Source organism: Peromyscus californicus, unplaced genomic scaffold (assembly GCF_007827085.1).
Source record: "Peromyscus californicus insignis strain IS unplaced genomic scaffold, ASM782708v3 Scaffold_1__1_contigs__length_55948999, whole genome shotgun sequence".
Lineage (NCBI taxonomy): Eukaryota > Metazoa > Chordata > Mammalia > Rodentia > Cricetidae > Peromyscus > Peromyscus californicus.
In genome coordinates this window covers 44,559,945-44,581,674 of record NW_026294492.1, presented here as the reverse complement: position 1 = coordinate 44,581,674, position 21,730 = coordinate 44,559,945, and the positions used below count along the sequence as shown (strand labels likewise).

Here is a 21,730-nt window from a genome sequence, read left to right as displayed (position 1 = left end):
TGGGGTCTCATAATCCAGGTTGGTACATTGTGAGAGGGCCTTTGTAAAGTAGTTGAGAAGTTCAGATGGCTTTTAAGTTTTTCCTGGATGACCCTTTGGACTTTTTCATAATTTACTGCCTTAAGGGCAGCTTTGTGGAGACCACCTAGGAGACAAGTTACAAATCTATTCCTAGCTAGGATGTCTCCTGAGTTATTGTAATCCCATCCAGGCTCCTGATCTGGGACTGCCCTAGACCAGTAGGTGTTATCTGTTTGATGGAGTTCATCTGCATGGATTTAGTCTGATCCCAGACTCGCCTACCTCTTCTAGGAGGAGATTGTTGGTAAGGATCATACAAACATTGTGAAGGGTAAGTCATAGGATTGGGTAATGTACTGGAATCCTTTAATAAAAGTGGAAGAATTGGCAGTATAGGACCCTAACCTTTTTTCTTTGGGGAGGGGGTAGCTCAGATAATGAGAAGGGGACATTTACTCTGACTAAACCATCCCTCCCAGCAACCTCTCACAAAGGGAGAACTGGGGCTGATTTATATTGAGGAGGTACAGGAGGTCCCAAGGTAGAGTGGGAATGAGTAGCAGGAGGATTAGGGACTGTCGGTGAGTTGAAAGTGGGTGCCAGGGAGAGTTGACTTGGTGGATGACCTGTTTCTGAGGAGGGAGAAAGGGAAACTGAAGGGACTGGAAGAGAAGGAGCTGTGGGCTTTGGTTTTGGTTTATAAGGAGGAGGCTCATTAGCTGGATCAAAAGAAATAGTTTAATCCTGTTCTGATTTCATAGCTAGCAAGAGCTGGGTGGAAGAACAGAGGCACACAGAGAGAGAAGGCTTGGAGCAAAGGTAAGAGAAGGCTTTTACATATAGGGTCTCTTTCCATTTTCCCAATTACTCACAATAGTTGTAAAGGTTCCATATAATATTGGGATCTAGTGTGTCGTTATGCAGCCATTTAGATTGATTATCTAAAGGATAATGAGGCCAAACTTTATTGCACAGGCAAACAAGTTTAGGGCCTTTCAAATCAGGTGCCAGGTGTAAAGGCTTGAGATTTTCTAGGAGGCATCTCAAGGGCATATGGGAGGGTATGGAGTGCAGAGTTCCCATGGATGAGAGGCAAGGGAAATAGTCACACAGCCTGTATTCACAGGTGTCCCCTGGACTCAGGGAGGACTGAACAGGGACCAACCCATTCAGAGGGTCATCACCCAACTCAACAGGGGTCCAGCTTAGCCTGACTAAGCCAATGGAGAGACTCAGGTGCTTGGTATCAGGGCTTCTGTAGAAGTGAGAGGGCCAGAGAAAACAGAGCTCTGGGGGAAGGACTCATCCAGAGGAAAGGGCTGAAAAAGGGAGACTTTTGTGGCTCCTTTTGTGGGAAAATAGGAGAGCACAGGAAGGGATTCTTATAACTGCCTGATTGTAGCTCTGAGGATGGGGGGGGCGTGTGTGGTCAGGTGAAGAGGGCCAGCTGTAACCTTAAAGACCATGGCTGGGGGTACCTCCACTTCCAAGAGTACTAGAGGGGTACTGGACACTCAACGGTCACTTCCTCAGACCCAGGGAAATGTTTACACTGATCAAAAGGGGAACTCACCTAATTGACACTGTGGAATGGAATGCTGAGTGATTGGTGAGACAGAAGTTTGGTCTATTGCAGATGGACTGGAGATAAGGGGATAAGGGATAGAGTCCTAGTGTGGATCAGACACAATGGGAGAGCACAGGCACCAAGGGAGTCTATCTCGGGTTTTGGCACCAACAATGTAAGTAAATTTGTTGCAACTCTGTGGGTTTGGTCCCAGGTTTTGGCACCAAAATGTGAGTTTTGCAACTCTGGGCAAAGGTATGCTGACTAATTGGGGAGTCAGCCAACACCTTGAGCTGCTTAGGAATCTGAAAAGGAACTCAGGTATGCAATATTAACAAAAGTGTTTTTGAATATTTTAAAATATCAGGAGATGGCAATTAGGAAATTTTACAACTTAAACTCCTTATTTGATCAGTACAGTGGTGTATTAGAAACTGGTGTACTTTCATTATTATCTCCAGAAAGGGTCATATGTTTCTCTTAATTCATAGGTCTCACAGTAACAAAACCAGAGCTGATCAACTCTCTTGAACAAAACAAAGAGCCCTGGAAGGTGAACACAGGACACACAGAAGACAAAGAACAAGATAAGTCAGAATAAAGCAATTGCATAGGAGGGACACTGAAGGCAAGTAAGAATTCAGACCTGTAGTGGGATTTGTGAAGATCTTCTTCACTTGAAATGATCTAAAAATAAACTTTTAATAATCTCCTTAAAGAATATGGAAGATGATTCATTGCCATATCCTAGAATGTTAGTGAGTCCTTAATTTAATTATCTTGAAATGAAAACTCATTCAAGCCATATTTTGACTGTGTATGATAGACTATTCCTCTTTATCATTTCATGTCTTTTTTATGCTTTCATGCCTGCATTACATGGTTTTCATTGTTATGTAATATTTAATGAAAGCAGGAAGTAGAAAATTTTACAGCTCTACTCATTTTTGAAAATTGCATAGTTGTTTCTTTGCCTTTTGATTCTGTAGCAATTTATATGTAATTTTATTTATGCAAAAAAATCATTAAATATGTTTTGTGCACAAACACTGTTTTCTTGTAGTCATCCATCAGCTCTGGCCCTTACCATCTTTTATCTCTCTGTCTTGAATAAATTCTGAGCATTGCAAGGAACAGCTTTGGTATATACATCACACTTAAACCTGAACATTTATTTTCTGCAACATAACATACTTGTGGATCTCTCCTTTATCTGTCCAGTTCTGCAAGAACCTTCTCTGATTAAAGCTGAGAGATGCAATAGTCTGTTGGAAAACAATAATGCATCCGAAATAATTTTAATACTATGTTCATTTAGCAGAATAATGATAGTAGAGGTAATTTAACTTTTAAGAATTCTCCTAGAATTAGCAATAATACTCCTCAAATTATTCCTCACAGTAAAAGCAGAAGGAACATTGTCCAATTCTTTTCATGAGGCTAGCTATCTTGATACCTAAACCCCATAAAGATCCATGAAGAAAATGAGTGATAGACAATTTTCATTATAAACATAGAAGTAAAATTTTTTGAAAAAATACTTTCAAACTGAATTCAGGAACACATCAAAAACATCCTTTATGCTCAGTTAAGTGGCTTCCCAAGATATGCATGGATGGTTCAACAAATGTAAACCAATAAATATAATCCTACACATAAACAGACTGAAAGACAAACCCCATATGATCATCTCATTACATTCAGAAAAGCCAAAGTCCTTGAGAGTTTTGGGATACAAGGGACATACTTTAAGTTTACAGCAAGCCAACAGCCCACATCAAATTAAATGGAGAGAAAATCAAAGCATTTCCACTAAAATAGGGAAAAATACAAAAATGTCCTCTCACTTCATATGTATTCAGTATAGTACTTGAAATCTTATGTAGAGCAACAAGACACCTAAAGGATATCAAGGAAGTGATAAATAGGAAAAGTGACAAATAGGAAAGGAAGAATTCAAAGAAACTCATCTACACATGGTATGATGATATTATACATAAATGACAATAAGAACTTTACCAGAAAACTCCTACAGCTGAGAAACACTTTCCTCAAAGTTAGTGGGATACAAAATTAACTCACAAAAATAAGTAGCACTTCTATATACAAATGAAAAAAGGACTTAGAAATCAGTCATATGCTGCCTTTCATAACTGTAAATAAACAAATGAAAGACCTGTATACAAATTTTAAAGCATTCAAGAAATTAATTGAAAAAGATGCCAGAAGATGGGAAAATTTCCCATGCTCAGGGACTGATCAAGTAATGTAGTAAAAATAACAATCCTGTCAAAAACAATCTACATATTCAGTGCAATCACCATCAAAATTCTAACATAATTCTTCCCAGATCTTGAAAACAGAGTCTTCAGCATCATATAGAAACACACAAATAAACCTCATGATAGCTTAAACAATCATGAAAAATAAAATAACTATTGGAGCTATCACAATTCCTATTCTCATATTATACTACAGAGTTATTTTAATAATCAGGTTTTGACCAAGAAATATTGCTCAATAACATATACATTGATCAATAAAATCAAATTGTAGACATAGCTATAATTCCACTCACCAATGGACTCCTTATTTTGCTAAAGAAGCTAGAAATACACACTGGATAAAAAAGTATTTTACCCTAATCATTCCTAAGCTATCTCCAACTGATAACAACTCACAGATGAAGAATTAGTATTCTCCAATGGTGTATCAAGGGGAAAAAAGAACTCTTAACGATAGTCAACGTGCCCTGCAGTAGATGGCCAACAACAAAATAGTGCAATGTTATACTTAGATATTTTTTGTCCCATAATGTTTATTGTTAATTTATTTAGTTTAATTTTTAATTTTTATTGTGTGTGTTACAGAATTTTTGTGTATATACTATGGCATCTAGGGTGGTTTATTGTTTGTTTTTATGCAATTAGTTTGTGTGTAAGTGTGTGTCTATTGTCATATATATGATTCTTGTACTTTTTCTTTGGCATATTTTTCCTCTGTTTGCTCCTATCAGATTTATTTGCTTATGTTATTTTATTTTATTTTACTGTTGTTCTTTGGATGTTCATTTATTTTCTAAGAAGAGACAGAAAGAGGGTGGATTAAGATAGGAAGCAAGATGGAGAGGATCCAAGAGGAGTTGAAGAATGAAAAACCATAATCAGTATATATTATATGAGAAAAATCTATTTCAATAGTGAAAAATGGGGAAAAATTCTCTTTCTGATGAAATGTTGAGTCCTATCGAATTTTCTTGAAGTCTGAAATTTTGGGAACCCTTCCTTGTTAAGTACATGATTCTCTGTGGGCTGGTGGAAAATAATTGATTTCTCATGTTCATGTCCATTTTACCTTATTAATATTATATCTTCTTCATTAATATTACTCACTTTATTCATTTTGTTGGTTTATAGAGATGAGTTGTGTCCATTTTGAACATACAGTTTCATAATGAATGCATTTTTTTTTTTTTTTGGTTTTTCGAGACAGGGTTTCTCTGTGTAGCTTTGCGCTTTTCCTGGAACTCGCTTTGGTGGTGGCGCACGCCTTTAATCCCAGCACTCGGGAGGCAGAGCCAGGCGGATCTCTGTGAATGCATTTTTTTACTATTAGGTTATAGACTTATTTTACTTATTTTTCTATTACTGTGATAAAGAACCACAACAAAGACAATTTATTGAAGAAAGATTCATGATATTGAATCAGAGGTAATAGTTGTCAGTGGGCTTGAACAGCAGTGAGAGCTCACATTTAGAACTATAACATGAAGCAGAGAGAGCTCACTGGTTACAATAGGAGGATTTTCAAATCTCAAAGCCAGTGCCCAGATATATACTTTTTCCAGTAAGGGGATACCTCTTAATCCTACCCATAAAACTCCACCAACTTAAGGCTAAAAATTCATATGTCTGAATATATTGGGTGTCAGAGCCATCTGATGAGTCAACTAGGGTAGCTGAGTAGGGCGTGAGGCTGAGGAAAAAACAGAGACAGAAGAATAGATAGAAACAGAAAATCAGTGCTGGGAGGGCTTCTGGTCAGTACCAGAAAAGCCCTGAGTTTATTTCACAGCCATCTTATGTACAAAACTGAAAAGCAACAGCAGAACAAAGCATAGCACAGGCGGTCCAGCCCGTCCTTGAATCAAGAACAGGTAGTTTCATTGTCTCAAACATATGCCACCTGCTAACTTCAGCAGTCTGCCTGGAATTGAGCATTTGCTAAATAATTAGTTCTTTCCCACAAAGCTAATCAGAACTGTCTCACAGCCCCTTTACTTTTCCCAGGAGCCTTATCAGAGCTTCCTCACAGCTTCTGAAGAGACTAGAGCAAGTAAGCTTTGAACTCTTTTGAGTCAAAATGGACTTTAGCTTCAAGCTGAGTAACTGTAGGAAACTGAGTCACTGTGGGCTCCCAGAATTGGGGCATCTCGTTCAAACACCTCACAGTTGTATTTATTACTCTGATTTTTTTGAGACAGGGTTTCTCTGTGCAGTCCTGGCTGTCCTGAAACTTGCTCTGTAGATCAGATTGGCCTTGAACTCACAGCAATTTTTCCTGCCTTATGCCTCTCAAGTGCTGAGATTAAAGGTGTGTGCCTATTCTGAAAAAATTATTTGAAATGTCTACCTTAACATAATTAATGTCAATACATTTTTAATAAGTTATTTCATAAATTTGTGAAACATCTATCTACTGACATAAGAAGATATTTTAAGAACAAAAGATCTGAAGTTTTTAAGTATGCCATCTTGCATATGTGTCTACATATTTGTAAAATTTTATATTATGTCTTATATTCCAAAAAACTCAACCCAAGTTGGCTAATTCAGACAATTATATATTTTTCCTTCTTCCATATCTGTGTTTCCATTATACTCAATACATAATTTCACAGAACATACAAAATTCTATACAGAAAGTGATGTCAGGAGTATTTAGAAGTAGTGACCTGAATACCTTTTGTTTAAGGATGTTCCAGGTATGTGGGGAAGATAGGTTTTACATTTTCACAAGCAGATTTTTTTAGTAGTGAACCATTTACATACAGTTTTAAAACATGTTTTAATTATACACAGTAATTTGAAAACTCTGAGAAGTGACACATGGTACAATACAGTTAATTCTTCAAAATATTTTTGATGTACTGTGAGTTTAAACTGTACTTTTAGCAGTTTTTGAGAAAAAGAGAGCCACAAGTAAAGAACTCTTTTCTCTGTGTAATCAGAATGACACATATTCTACTAAACATTGACTCGAGTTCCCTCAACAAGTAATTCCATTTTGTGACAAGTTATTCAATTTAGATCTACAATGAGAAGGCTTGTCTCAATCACATGTGGCTGAAAGGTATCATAGTCTTTCTTGTTGTGAAAAGTCTTACAACATCTAGTGATGTTATTAAAGCTTTTGCAGAGAGCTCTGTGAAGAATAGTACCAGAACTCTTATCTTATTGGGTCAACTTCTCAAGACAATGCCTCAGGGTATGTCTTTATGCAGGACTTAATACTTACTAATACACAGGATAAAGGAGTTTTTTTCCCTGAGGGTCATTTGAAAAACAATAACTGTAAAGGGAATTTTGATTATAACAAAGACTTTTTTAGGTACCAGTCTGACCAGACCCAAGAGTAGCTTTATATAAGCTATAAACATGACAGAGCATTTGATGGATGCTCAAACTGTTACATTCAGAAGAACTATTAATAGAAACTTCCTACAGACATAGTCAAGAATGTGATCAATCCTTCCATCTGTGTTCAAGCCTTATTCAGAATCATTCAAGGAACATGGAAGAGAGGACCCAGAAATAAAAAAACTATGGTAAATCTTTTTCCTCTCCTTTAAATCTAGGTTATCTAATATTCCATGCTGGAGAGAAACCAATGAAATGTAATTTATGTAAAAAATGCTTTAGGAAATCTACATACCTCTTAAGATATAAGATACTTCATACTGAAGAGAAAGAATTCTCTATAAAGAATGTGGAAAGTGCATCAATGAATGTTCATGCCTCACTGATCAAAAGATAATTGATCCCAGAGAAAAGGCATACAAACACAACAAAGTGATGAGGCCATTACAGAGTTTTCACTTCATAGAACATAACATCAAATCCATCCTTTGATGAACTCCAACAAATATGAGAAATGTAAAATAAAATTCAGGAAATCCTACACATGTGAAGAATGTGGAAAATGTCTCCAGAACTACTCAAACTTTAGGAGACACCAGAGAGTCTATATAGGAGAGAAACTTTACAAATGTAAAGAATGTGGCAAGTCCTTTGCCCATCACTCAACTCTTCAAGCTCACCACAGAATCCATACTGGTGACAAACCTTACAGTTGTAAAGAATGTGGCAGATCCTTTACTCAGGTCTCAAGTCTTCAAGCTCACCACAGAACTCATACTGGTGACAAACCTTACAGATGTAAGGAATGTGGCAAATCCTTTACCCATCACTCAACTCTTCAAGTTCATCACAGAATCCACACTGGTGACAAACCTTATAGATGTAAAGAATGTGGCAAGTCCATTTATTAAATCTTCACACTTATCACAGAATTCGTAAAGGTGACAAACCTTACAGATGTGAAGAATGTGCTAAGTCTTCAAGTGCTAAGGACTCAAGTCTTCAAGCTCACCACAGAATTCATACAAAAGTGAAACCTTAGAAATATAAAGTATGTGGAATTTTCCTTTCCCAGGTCTCATATCTTCATTCTCATCATAGAATCCATACCAGAGACAAACACTACACGTCAAGAATGTAGCAAGTCCTTTGTCCATCATTCAAATCTTCAAGCTCACCACAGAGTCCACTCTGGTGATAAACCTTACAGATGTAAAGAATGAGGCAAGTCCTTTACCCATTTCTCAAGTCTTTACTCTCATCACTGAATCCATATCATGACAAACCATACAAATGTAAAAAATGTCAGAAATCCTTAACCAGATGCTCAAGTATTAAAAAGCATCAGAAAATTCACATAATGGAGAAAGCTTTGTAAATGTTATTAGACTATCTCACGATAATTCACTGTACCAGTCTTTATAGAGGGACCAGCTTCTTACACATTTTCAAAGCCATCAATTAATTTTCAAACCATAGTCAGTATATGGGAAGCCTCTTTAGGATGCTCTACATTTGTTATAAATTTTAAACATTCCATCCAGAGAGGTAATTTATAGTCATAAAAATTTGTTGGAAAATGAATTATTTATGAAACAATGATATAGAGTTATTTTTCAAACACTAAATGTTACTAATTATTATAATTTCCTACTAGAAATGACTTAAACAGTAACATTTTTTCTGACCATATGTTGGGATACTGTTAAAGAACCATCAAAAGTTAACACTATTTGAGATTTTACATATTTTAGTGTAGTGTGATACTATTGTTAGTGTAATGTGATGTTTATGTAATATTCAATATAAACATTAATGCCTTGATACTTTTTGAGATTGCACATATATTGCAGCTTGTTATCTTCAATATATTCCTTCTGTGTCTAACCAATAAATTGTTAAATATTTGAGTAAATTTTTATATTTTTTTGCAGTGAAAATCTATTCTTTACTCACAGAGAATCATTAATGTCAGCTGTTCCATGAGTGATAATCCTAGTAGAAATAAATTTTACACAAATTTTAATCATTTTGGTTTAAATCAATGTGAGGTAGACATATGAAACCAATGTGCTTGCCAAATTGGACAAAGAAAAGCCTACAAGGCCACAACCTTATACAAAGGACTATTAGCAGAGAGTGGGAGAGACAGTCTTCCCCAGAGAAGAGCACAGCAATTTGTTGTCTAGTACCAAATGGATAGCCTTAAAACAGATATGCAAGTAACATTTTATGGATTGAGACAATTTTATCTGGGAATATTTATGTGTACACAGGTACATATATTCATGAAATAACAATTAGTAAAAAAAAGGCTTTCCATTTGAGGAACAGGGTTTGGGGTTATATAGAAGAGTTTGGAGGGAGGAAAGTGAAGATAGAAATGTTGTAATTTGGAGGGAAAGCAAAGGCACTTGTTCTCATGGACAGCACTAGGAGAACCAGAAAATTTAAACAAGTATGGTTGTCTTTTCAAGGGAAAAGATATATAACTTCTTTTCTGCCCAGAAGGCTGGGACTGGAGGTACATAGCCTAGGGGATCCTTGCACTATTTCTTTTTTCTTTCTTTCTTTTTTTTTTGTGGAAATGATCTTTTTGTAGTACCTGTCACTGACATTCCTGACAGAATAGATGAAGAAGTTCCAACTTTTCAAAAAGCCCACTCTGCATCATTTCCATTAAGATCCTGCAATTTCCATTCAATTATTCAAAATGACTCAAGCCACACTGAAGGGAAACAACCAAAATTCAAAGCATGTAGACAGTATTTCATCCACGCACCAAAATTTGAGGGGAATCCAAGATTCAGTGTTGGACAAAATTATAAGAAATTTGGGAGGAGTTACAGGAGATGCTCAGATTTTTTTAGAATTAATGTGGTTCTTACTAGAAAAAAAATGTGCAAATGTAAAATATGTGGAAAGTTGTTTTCTGCATTATCAGTACTTAAGGAGCATTATAAAATCCATATGACAAAAGAATCATACAAATGTCCAGAGCATGACATGTTCCATTCAGATGAATCAAAATATAGAGCTCATTGTAAAATTCACACTGAAGAGAATGCTTTCAAATGTACAGAGTATGGCAAGTCCTATGCCCGTGGGTTTTCTCTTCATCTTCCTCAGAGAAATGATTCAGGAGAAAAACCTTTCATATGTGAAACATGTGGCAAGTCTTTTACTCTGAGTTCAACACTTCATATTCATCAGAGGATCCACACTGCAGAGAAATCTTATAAATGTAAAGAATGTGTCAAGTCATTTAACAATGCCTCAAATTTTCAAGTTCATCAGAGGGTCCACACTGGAGGAAAACCTTACAAATGTAATGTGTGTGGAAAATCTTTTACTGATAGCTCAACAATTCAAGTTTATAAAAGAATATGTACTGGAGATAAACCTTACAAATGTAATGTGCCTTGCACTATTTCTATAGCCAGACCATAGCAGGCTCCCACAAGCAGGACTGGATAAACTTTTATTTATTTATTATTTAAAGTTTAAAATTTATTTTGCACACCAACCACAGATCCCTCTCTCATCCCTCTCATCCCTCCTCCTGCTCCCCCACCACCTTCTCCCTTCCAACCCACTCCTCATCCCCTCCTCCCAAAGAGTAAGTTCTCCCAACGGGGGGACAGATAAGACTGGTACATTCAGTTGAGGCAGGACCAAGCCCCTCCCCAGTACATGAATGGTGAGCAAGGTGTCCCACCATAGGTAATGGGATCCAAAAAGCCGGCTCATGCACCAGGGATAGACCCTGACCCACTGCCAGGGGCCCCTCAAACAGACTCTGCTTCACAACTGTCTCCCATATGCAGAGGGTCTATCTGCTCCCATGCAGGTTCCACAACTGTAGGTCTAAAGTGCAAGAATTCCTATGAGCTTGGTTCAGTTGTCTCTGTAGATTTCCCCATCGTGATCTTGATCCCCCTTGCTCATATAATCCCTCTTCCCTTTCTTTGACTGGACTTCCAGAGCTCCGACTGGTGCTTGGTTGTGGATCTGCATCTGCTTCCATCAATTACTAGATGAAGGTCTGTGATGACAGTTAGTGTATTCACCAATTTGATTTCTGGGACAGGCTAGTTCAGGCACCCTCAACACTAATGGTAGTAGACTAATCTGGGTTCATCCTGGTGGATTCCTGGGAGTTTCCCAGCACCAGGTTTTTCCCTTACTCCATAATGTCTCCATCTATCAAGATATCTCTTTCATTGCTCTCCCACTCCATCCCTGCTCCAGCTCAACCATCCTGTTCCCTCATGTTCTCATCCCCCATCCCCTCCTTTCTATTGCTCCACCCCATTCCCAGTTTACTCATGGAGATCTCCTCTGTTTCCACCTCCCAAGGTGATCCGTATGTGCCTCTTAGGGTCCTCCTTGTTTCCTAGCTTCTCTGGAACTGTGAGTTGTAGGACTGGATAAACTTAATAGTCTAGGTTACCTTTGCACTTAATTATGGTCAAGGGCTTTCCCAAGCTCCCATAATCAGTCCTGGAGGTAGATAATATCCCAGATGATTTCTATGCCATCTGTATGATGAAGACTATATAAGATTCTTCCCTAGACCATTAAGAAAGCCCATGTAGCCTATCTGTAGAACCCATCTTCACAGAAGAAGTGACATGTACTTTGAAAAGTTTGGTGTAATTTTTGTCTCCATGTGCACAGATTTTGTTATATCATGAAACATTTTCCCAAATTTTATTGTGCTTAAATATGCTTAAAATAAACAACTTACTGTCAGACTGTAAGAGTTTGAATCATCACAAGGTACTGAGTTGTGTTGAACTGGATTTCCTCCTTCCCTAATGTGGATTGTTACTCTGCTGGCCATAGTGTTATCAGAGACCTACACAGTGATTATATTATACTCTCACAAGTAAAATTTAAAAATTACAAAAAACTAGGAAAAGAAATTCTGGATATTTGAGAACTTTACAAGCTATTCACTAGGTCAAAAAATACCCACTGTATTTAGTATTAATGAATACTTATAAATGACATGACTATATTTCACCATGTTCACCAAATCAAATATGGAAAAAATTTCTTCTCCATATTTGTAAATGATTATTTCTCTGATCACCATGATTCTTTCTTCAGCATTGTAATATATGTTTTCAACAAGTGTTATTTTTAACATACTTAAACAGGGCTGAAGAGGTAGTTCAGTGTTAGAGAGGACTTGCTATTCTTTCAGAGGATCTGGGTTCCATTCCCTCCTACCACAGTGAATAAATAATAAATAACCTCCTATAACTCCACCTTCTGGTGTTCTGATGACCATTTCTGGCCTCTGCAGAGAATACATGTAAATGGTGTTTGTACATACATGCAGACAAAACATTTATATACATAAGAAATGATGTAAATAAGGGATTATATATGAGGGATTTTAAACATTTTTAACATACAAAATGAAATGTGTTTTATGATTTAACATGGAAAATATCCAAAGAAAGTGTTTCCTGATTAGAGAATTTTATGCTTCCAAAATGTTTCTACATAAAGGGAAGGAAAGCTAATGGTGTTCTGATCCTCTATCATTTGATTATATGCTAGATGGATTTTCTGGAATTAAATTTTTCCAGAATAATTAAGCCTAAAGTAACTTCTATAATATTTCTCCTGGTAGATATAGTTTGTTTATTACAGTCTTTATAAAATTATAGCAATTTTTAGATGGAATTATGATTTGAATGTATAATTTATAGGTGTTTAATCAATATTATAAAATGCCATTCAATATTTTCTTTAAAATTACTCTGTTTCTAAGAAGGCAAAGGCAGGTGGCTCTCTGAGTTTGCAGTCTGTTCACACATTGTCTTGAATAATGATTTTGTGGATAGGCATGGGACACTGTAGAAATTGCCACCTGTCAGGAGCCATTGTCACAAGCTATTGTGGGCCAGGATGCAAATAAGCTTATAGCAATTGATAATTCAGATATCAACCCACCAGACAAATTATTCTAGATGGAGTACCCTGTCAAGCAGGGCTTGCAGGCCACTGACTCTGAATACTCTCGCTTCCATCTGTAATTTCATGAGCAATAACAGCTGTGATATGTCCTCATTACCATGCATTTTCTTAAATATGTATATGTAATCAAGTGTAGATCTCAATCATATGAGCAACCACAATTCTGTGGATAATCAGGGAGATGATTGTTGTGGGAGCCCGTTTTCGGGTTCCTCGTGGATTTACCCAGCATGTCCTCATAGAGGATGATTAGGACCACGGGCCTGAGTGCAGGTGTCTGAGATGGTCTGCACTTGGCTGTGCTGGGGGAGGAGGTCTTTTGCTCCACCCCTTGGCATCTCTATAAATACCCTGGGTCAGAGACAGTTGGGGGCCATTGGAATAGGTTCCAGGCCCTCTTGAGGCTATCCTTTATTTTCTATCTGTTTATCTCCACAATATAAATCCTTCTATCTAATATTTCCTGCTGCTCACACTCAAGAAAACTCTGGGGAGCTGTGGGGTTGGTGGGTAAATGCCCCACAGAATGGCACCATGAACAGGGGCTAAAGAAAAAAGAAAAATATATAGGGACTAAAGAAAAAAAGGGGGGACTGAAAAAAAGGGGGTACTAAGACAAATGAACAGGGGCTAAAGACAAAGTAATAGGGACTAAAGATAAAGGAAAATAATAGTTTTGTTACAGAGTTTTTGGCGAAAGTGCTGAGTCAGCCTTGCCAGTGGAAAGGCATGCCAGTGTTATGGAAAATACATATTTTATATACATATTATTGAGGGGCAGGGGTTTTATCCTCGAGAGAAAAGGAAAGCAGACTGGAAAGATGTCTGATGCTGCAGTGCAAAATTCTCTTCTGTCAAAATTTTCTATCTTCTATCCCTTTCTAAATTTCTATCTGTGAAAAATAAGTATAAGGTATAGGGTAGTAATATAGTATAGGAAAAACTTAGAAGTGTAAGATCGTGTAGAAAAAAATAAGGCAACTAGACAGAAAAACTCTTCAATTTTCTAACTTTAGGGGCTTTGAATGCAAACTAGGGGAAAAAATCTTTCTTTGGGCTTTACAGGTAGTAAAAAAGTTCTTCTCTGAGCTTATGGGGAAGAAAAAGTTTCCTATGGAAGCTTTTGACCTGGGGACAGCTGACATGCTAAGTCCAAGCAGCAGAAGAAAGTGATTTCTCCCTGAGGCAAAAAATGGGAGTGTAAAAAGCCAAAAAGTTTAAAGTTTTGGGGAAAAATCTTTCTCTTAAACTAAAAAGCTTTTCTTAAAAAACTTAACTAAAGCCTTTCAGAACTCTCTCTCAGAAGGACAAATTAGAACCACCTGAAGATATTAGTATGGGGACCACCTGTGATTAGTTCTAAGGGAAAACAACAAACCTCTTAAGACAGCAAAACCTCTCTAAGTTCTGTCTTTCAAGCTTTAAAAATCCTCCCTACAATGGTAGTGCTGGCTGTATGTAAACTGCATGTTTTGCAACTCTGTGGGTTTGGTGTTAGTAAATTGCACCAAAAGTGTTAGTAACCTGAGTGCAAAAACTCTGGGTTTCGTGTCTCGGGTTTCTTCACCAAAAATGTTGGTAAATTGGTTGCAGAATGTGAGTTTTGCAAGTTTTGCATCTCTGTGGGTTTGGGGTCCTGACTACCTGGGGAGTCAGGCAACACCTTCTGCTATGAAGCACAGCTATGATGGCTGAAACTGCAAGGAGATAGTTCAACCCTGAAGGGTGAGGTATCCTGGACACCTCAAGCTGCTCAGAACAACAGCTCTGCCCTGAAGGTGTCCTGGACACCTGGAGCTGTGTAGCACAGCTGTGATTACTGAAACTGCAAGGAGACAGTTCAGCCCTGGAGGGCAAGGTATCTTGAACAACAGCTCTGCCCTGTAGTTTCCCGGACACCTAAAGCTGTTTAGGACAGCTCTGACAGCTGGGACTGCAAAGAAACAGCCCAACCCTGGAAGGGAAATTTTTTTTTTCTGCCTTCTTGGAAGAGTCAGGCCTGGAACTGGTTCAGCAGGGAAGAGTATCCTGACTCAAGGTATAACTGGTATGATGGGGGATGGTCTCCCCGCAGGATATAGCAATCCTGCTCCTCCCCTGGAGAGCCTCTACAGCTGAGCTTTGCTCAGCCCCCACTTAAGGGGGCTTCCTATCAGAGCTCTGCTTCTCCAGCCTAAGATGTTGCTTCTTTTGCTTCACTCTGTGAAAGGGGAAACCCCTGCAGAAATGGAGCAATCTCCTCCAGCTCTGGAGAAAAGTGTTATTTATAGTTCTCTCTGTCCACTGAGAGATGTCTCAGCAAAGATCTTCTGTTCAGCTCCTCCTTACCCTGCTCTTTCAGCTCTCTCTCTCTCTTGTCCACTGGGAATGTCTCAGGATCTTCTCTACGCCAGTGAATGAAGACCTTCACACACACACACAAAAAACTCTTTTGAGGAGGAGATTTATTTGGGAAGGGAGTCCAGGAGAGTAGCTGCTTCTACCAGGGTGGAGAGAACAACCTTCTTTCTAACTGACTAGGCTGATCAGGTTTACACAGGAAGTCTTAGCGGTGGAGTCAACCCCAGGCCCAGGGTTCCACTATCCTGCTCTGTGATGGGTTGGTTTCACAAGTCAGTTGGCCAGAAGCAAAGATGGCTCTGATCTTACTGAGCCAAACTATATTTCTTTCTTCCCTGATTTGAGCCATCTTTCCCTAGTTCTGGGCTCCAGGGTCAGGGTGGGTTTCTTTAGCCAGCCCCTTTTCCCTACACTGGCTTAAATGAGATTGTCCCCTATAGGCTCATGCATTTGAACATGTAGTCCCCAGTTGGTGGCACTGTTTTGAGAGGCTCAGGTAGTGCAGGTTACTGGAGAAAGTGCATCATTAGGGGAAAGCTTTAAAGGGGAGGAGGCTTGAGTAACTTACACTTCTTTCCATTGCGTGCTGTTGAAGGTGTCATATCTCCTACCCCAGCTGACATGTCTGTTTGCTACCATGCTTCCCCACCATTAACTAATACAGTGATGAACCACTTTTCTGATTGAATTTCAGGCTCCCTTCACAGAGAAAACTCATGCATGATTTTGTAAGCATGGTTAAGAATATGGTGCATGGAATTTCATGGGTGTTAGTGGGACACAGTACAGCTATTTTTCTCAAAATCATGTGTCAACCATTCTCTTAAATTTTCATTTTTATATTACAGTGTTATGATTAACCTTCATCAGAGATGCTTCTCATTTCAGTAGACACATGGTAGTGCAGAAACTCCAAACTGGAAAACCTGAAGAGAATAAATGATGCTAGAAGACTCTGTGCTAGGTGCAACCACTGAACTGCCCCTTCTAAAGTTCAGAGGATATTGTGAAAGACAGAAGTTAAAGACTAGAAAAGCCAGAGCCAGAAGTTGGGAAGGAGTATACTAAAAAAAATCATCCGGACATGACAGTGTTGTTGTACTCATGGACTCACTGCTGATGTGATCATCTGCACAAGGCTTCACAATACAAGGTCCATCAATATTTTACATGGCAGTAGGGACCCATGAGGCTATCACCCTTCCCTAGGTGTCTACTGGAAGTTAATGCATGCTAGTTGTAGGTGGTGTCACTTTAAAAAACAGATTGTAGTCTCTGATGAGGCTACAATTGCTTGCCATTCTCAGCAAGCAACTCTCATTAAAGTGGGTCCCCCCCCCAAAAAAAAAGATTTGCAAGGAAGAGCTTCCATGTTCTAATTTCATCAAATGGCTCCTCCATTATCACATAGAAACTTTAAAAAATAGATTTACTTTCTGAGTGTTCTGACTGCAAGGATGTGCATCACATTTTGCAGTGCCAGCAGAGGCATGAAGAGTAGTGTCAGATCCCCTGGAACTGGAGTGATAGGAGGTTGTGATCATTATCCACAATTTGGGGCTGAGACTTGAACCCCAGTCTTCCAGAACAGCAATAAATACTCATAACACTGATTCTTCTCTCCAATCCTGCATAGAAATATTTAATTGAGTCAGGACAGTCCAGCATTACAGGGTCATTACTATGCTCTCTGCTAGGCTCCCTTCTGTGGATCTATGGAATTTACAGCCCCCACTTTTACCCTTTAGACCACAGGTGGAGTATTCTTTCAGGAGGTATAATCCATTTGTTTGTAATACTTCTCAGTATGCTCTCATTATTTCCTCATTAAAATAATAAAACGAATAAAAGAGGCTGCCTCTTCAGGCCTCCCACTCAGAACAAATGATCACAGTGGATAAGTAAGCAGCACATACCACACTTGGGTCATGTTCTGTTGTGTTTCTACACATGCTTTGTCAGAACATTCTTCCCTCTGAATCCCACCTATCATCTCTTATGTCACCTTCCTATCCATATTTAATGCCTGGCTCAAATATTCAGTATCTATGAAATTATATGGGAAAGACAAAAATTCATTTTCCTTTCATGTAATGAGTCAGTTTTGGAATGAATATGATTCTAAGCACTTTGCTCTTCAATTTCTTTTTACTTAAACACATTTATTCTTAGATTTTCACACATTTCATGTACATGTATAATCTATTTTGATCTTACACATCTTCCAGTTCCTTCTCTAAACCCCCTCTATCCTGCTGAATCCATTCTTTCTCTCATCTTTCTTTGACTCTCATACACTGTTGCTGTTGTTGAGATGCACTAAGTATAATCCATATTGCTTGCAGAAACATATGTGAGAGGGTATTTTGAAGACAATTGGCAATTTACATGTAGTTCTATTTCTGAAGAAGCTGATGTCCTAACATCTACTATCCGTTAACTGTTAACAACTCCTTTAAGTGTGTTTAGGCCTTATGAGGCTCTCATGTGCATGTAACAACAGTGGCTATGAAGTCATGAATACAGTAACCAGATCATACTTAAGAGACAGCAATTCTACCAATATTTGGCCTCATATTTTTTCCCTCTTACAATGCTCTTTGGGCTTTTCACAATGTTCTTTTGGGTGGGATAATAAAGATAACCCATTCAGTGCAACAACAATGGAGATTTGACTAATTCTTCAATATGATGTGTGAACGATTAGGGCTCAAATCCAACAAGAAATATGCTGCATCCTATAATGCAATACTATGGTATCAGTGGACAGTCCCTGTTTCACAAGTGAGTATAGTGGTAGGCACAGTTTATATCTGGGTAAGACCATTGATGACTCCTCCACTAGTATTTTGCACAGAACTTTATTACTATGAAAGCTCACCGAAGCCGCTTTCAGCTCAAGTGAAGCTTGATTTTTATGTCTTGCAACAAAAATGTGAGGTTTCTTCAGTAATATAGGGACCAGAAGCAATAATTGTATATAGTTTCAGGGAAATCCCTGTGATCTTAACCAAGAACAAAGTAGGTATCTCACCATCTGTTTTTGACACTTTCATTTGCTAACTTTGATCTCTGGGGGAATCAGAGTAATTCCACTCAAATACTATTAAAATTATATTTAATTACAAAGCAATATGTGCCCATATGGCTTTTATGCCCTTAGCCTTTAAAACTTACACAATACCCGTGTTGATTACACACATCCATATTTCCAACTATTTGGAGACAGAAGCTTAAGGTTTCGGGAGGCAATACATTTAGATCTGCCTATTGTGACATGTGGTAGTTTAAATGTAACTGACCCCCTATGCTCATAGGGAGTGCCACTATTAGGAGGTGTGTGGGAGCCCGTTTTCGGGTTCCTCGTGGCTTTACCCAGCAGATTCACATAGAGGATGATTAGGACCATGGGCCTGAGTGCAGGTTTCCGAGATGGTCTGCACTTGGCTGTGCTGGGGGAGGAGGTCTTTTGCTCCACCCCTTGGCATCTCTATAAAAACCCTGGGGCAGAGACAGTCAGGGCCCGTTGGAAAAGGTTCCAGGCCCTCTTGAGGCTATCCTTTATTTTTTATCTGTTTATCTCTGCAATATAAATCCTTCTATCTAATATTTCCTGCTGCTCGCACTCAAGAAAACTCTGGGGAACTGTGGGGGTGGTGGGTAAACGCCCCACAGAGGTGTATCCTTGCTAAGGTAGGTATGGCCTTGTTGGAAGGGTGTCAGTGTGAGGGCAGGCTTTGAGATCTCCTATGCTCAAAGTACACCCAGTGTGGACACAGAATCTTGCTTGAGGATAAAGATGTAGAACTCAGCTCCTGCTCCAGCACAATGTCTTCCTGCTCACCACATCCCACCATAAAGATAAAAAATTAACGTCTGAAACTGTAAGCCACCCCAATTAAATGTTTTCTTTGACATGGGCTGCCATAGCCATGGTGTCTTTCATAGCAATAGAAATTCTAAGCCATTACATTATGAAAATTTTCATTTTTGTTTACTGAAAAAAAAGTACAAAAATGGAATATCTGATCCAGGCACTAAAAGATGGACAGCAGACATAAGGGATGATGGGTGAGATTGAGATTCATGGGAATCTGACACTATTATGCATATTTCAGTGCTATAGTGATACATTTTCATAAATGTACAGTATATACTAGGCTGGTCAAGGAAACTGGTTGTGGTGGTTTGAACGAAAATGTTCCCCCATAGGTCCATAGGGAGAGGCACTATAAGATGTGGCCTTCATGAGCTGGCTTTCTGGATCCCATTACCTATAGTCAGACACCTTGCTCACCCTTGATACAGTTGGGAGGGGCTTGGTCCTGCCTCAACTGAATGTACCAGGTTTTGCTGTCCCCCATGGGATAACTTATCCTATTGGAGGAGTGGATGACGGGGTGGGTCGGGGGGGGGGGGGGTGGGGGATAGATGGTGGGGGGAGCGGGAGGAGGGATGAGAGGGGTATCTGCGATTGGTATGTAAAATGAAAAAAGATGTAGCCTTCTTGGAATACGTATGGCCTTATTGGAGGAAGTATGTCACTGGCATACTTTGAGGTTTCACATGCTCAAACAAGGCCTACTCTCTTCCCGCTACCTGCTGATCTAGATATAGAACTCTTAGCTACCTCTCAAGCACCATGTCTCCTGTGTGCTGCCATGAAGATCATAGACTAAACCTTTAACATTGTATAATCAGCCCCAATTAAATGTTTTCTAAGAGTTGCTGTGGTCATAGCATCTCTTTATAGCAATAAAGCTCTAATTAAAATACTGGTAGTGATTTTATTGCATGGTCTGAGCAGCCTGACAGGGGAAAAACTTGCAACAGGAGTTCTTACATGGCTAACCTTTCCCTGTGGTATGGATAATGCACATCCCTGCTGTGCCAGCAATTGCATGGTCCCAAAGTGGGTGTGGAGTCATGTAACTAAGGCTGAATGCTTTATCCAGAATAAGTCTGAGAAGAGAGTATGGACATCCCAATGAGACTGTCTTCCTCTATGTGGTGTAGTGCCATACCTACAGGTGAGAACCATGCCCAGTGACTGAAAAACCAATGTTATGTTAGTGTTAAAAATATTTGGGCTTTGGTTGATGCTGAAAGCAGCTGTGCTCTGATTACAGGTAGGGCCCAGGATTAGTAATATAATAAACATCACTTAGTACACTTCTGTGTAAAACGAGACATGCTAAATTAAGCTTGACAAATGGTAGTCACCTGTCTCCTGAGTAGATCATATACATTTCTCTGCAGTATGCAGATAGTGCATTCAGCTGAAGACAGGGGAATAGGCAGAAGCAAGGAGACAGGTACAGCACAGCCAAAAAATTGGGTGATTATTTCCTTGTGCACTACAGGTAGACACATCAAGTTTATCAGGGTTGAAAAAAATAATAAAAACATTCAGAGGCCTTGTAAATGTATGCAGAGTGAGACAGTCAGAAAAACTGTGACAAAGGATAAAATCTTCCCATGTATTAAACCTTGCTATCAGTTTGGTTTAGAATCTTCTGAGCTGTAAGCTTCTGATCTCCTGACACTTGCTCAATAGCTGATTTTCAGAGTGCTTCACCAAGGCCATTTTCATAACCACACCATTTGTTATGGGATGGTGGCTCTAGCCTTTACATTGTTGCCCTGGCAATCTTCTCTTAAAAGTTTCATTAGATGCACAAAACATAATACTAACCTTTAAGCGATTTTTAGATTTAATGACCCATGAAAGAGACAAACAAGAGTATCTAAAGGACTAAGGATTTTTAAGAGTTCAATTTATAAATGCTATCAAGTATATCTTGTGAGAATAAAAACAAGTGCGACCAGAATGTTGTTAAGTAAAATCCACTGCTGTGAGTAGGTTACCTCCCAAGATGATGTTGGCCAGGGAGGCTACCGTGGCCTCTAAAAGAATACAGGCAATGTCATTAATTTTGGTTGCATTCCAGAACGGGATAGTAGCAGCAGGTGCTATTAAGATTGCTAGGGAGAATTATAGCCCAAAGTCTTACTCAGGTGTGGATTCTGCATGCTTCATAATGAAAGGGCCAAATAGTGCCAGCTAGTGTAGTAGTAGTTAGGTGGATATAGTCTGATTAAATTTAAAGCCTTCTTCCCAGGAGGACATTCACATCTGATTTTTCACTCACTAGGCATGGTTCTCACC

General features: G+C 38.8%; 2 protein-coding genes across 16 annotated transcripts in view; one reads left to right on the top strand and one right to left on the bottom strand.

Moving 5' to 3' along the window:
* Cd320 (CD320 molecule) overlaps window positions 1-2,635 on the top strand; it is a 58,690-nt gene extending 56,055 nt beyond the window's left edge. For 9 of the 14 annotated variants that reach the window (XR_008220266.1, XR_008220254.1, XR_008220257.1 and 6 more), the window contains one exon: window positions 2,080-2,635. The gene's annotated coding sequence lies outside the window, so the exon portion shown is untranslated. Of the gene's footprint in view, window positions 1-211; window positions 353-782; window positions 841-1,657; window positions 1,764-1,802; window positions 1,910-2,079 lie in introns of all 14 variants that reach the window. The other 5 variants (XR_008220260.1, XR_008220264.1, XR_008220262.1 and 2 more) reach the window with 5 other exon arrangements.
* The window catches only part of LOC128115658 (zinc finger protein 54-like), a 92,087-nt gene that overhangs the window by 48,356 nt on the left and 22,001 nt on the right, over window positions 1-21,730 (bottom strand). Inside the window, exon 5 of one of the 2 annotated variants that reach the window (XR_008220253.1) lies at window positions 5,607-17,189. The exons of the other annotated variant lie outside the window; for it this stretch is intronic. The gene's annotated coding sequence lies outside the window, so the exon portion shown is untranslated. Of the gene's footprint in view, window positions 1-5,606; window positions 17,190-21,730 lie in introns of those variants that run through there. 2 annotated transcript variants of the gene reach the window in all.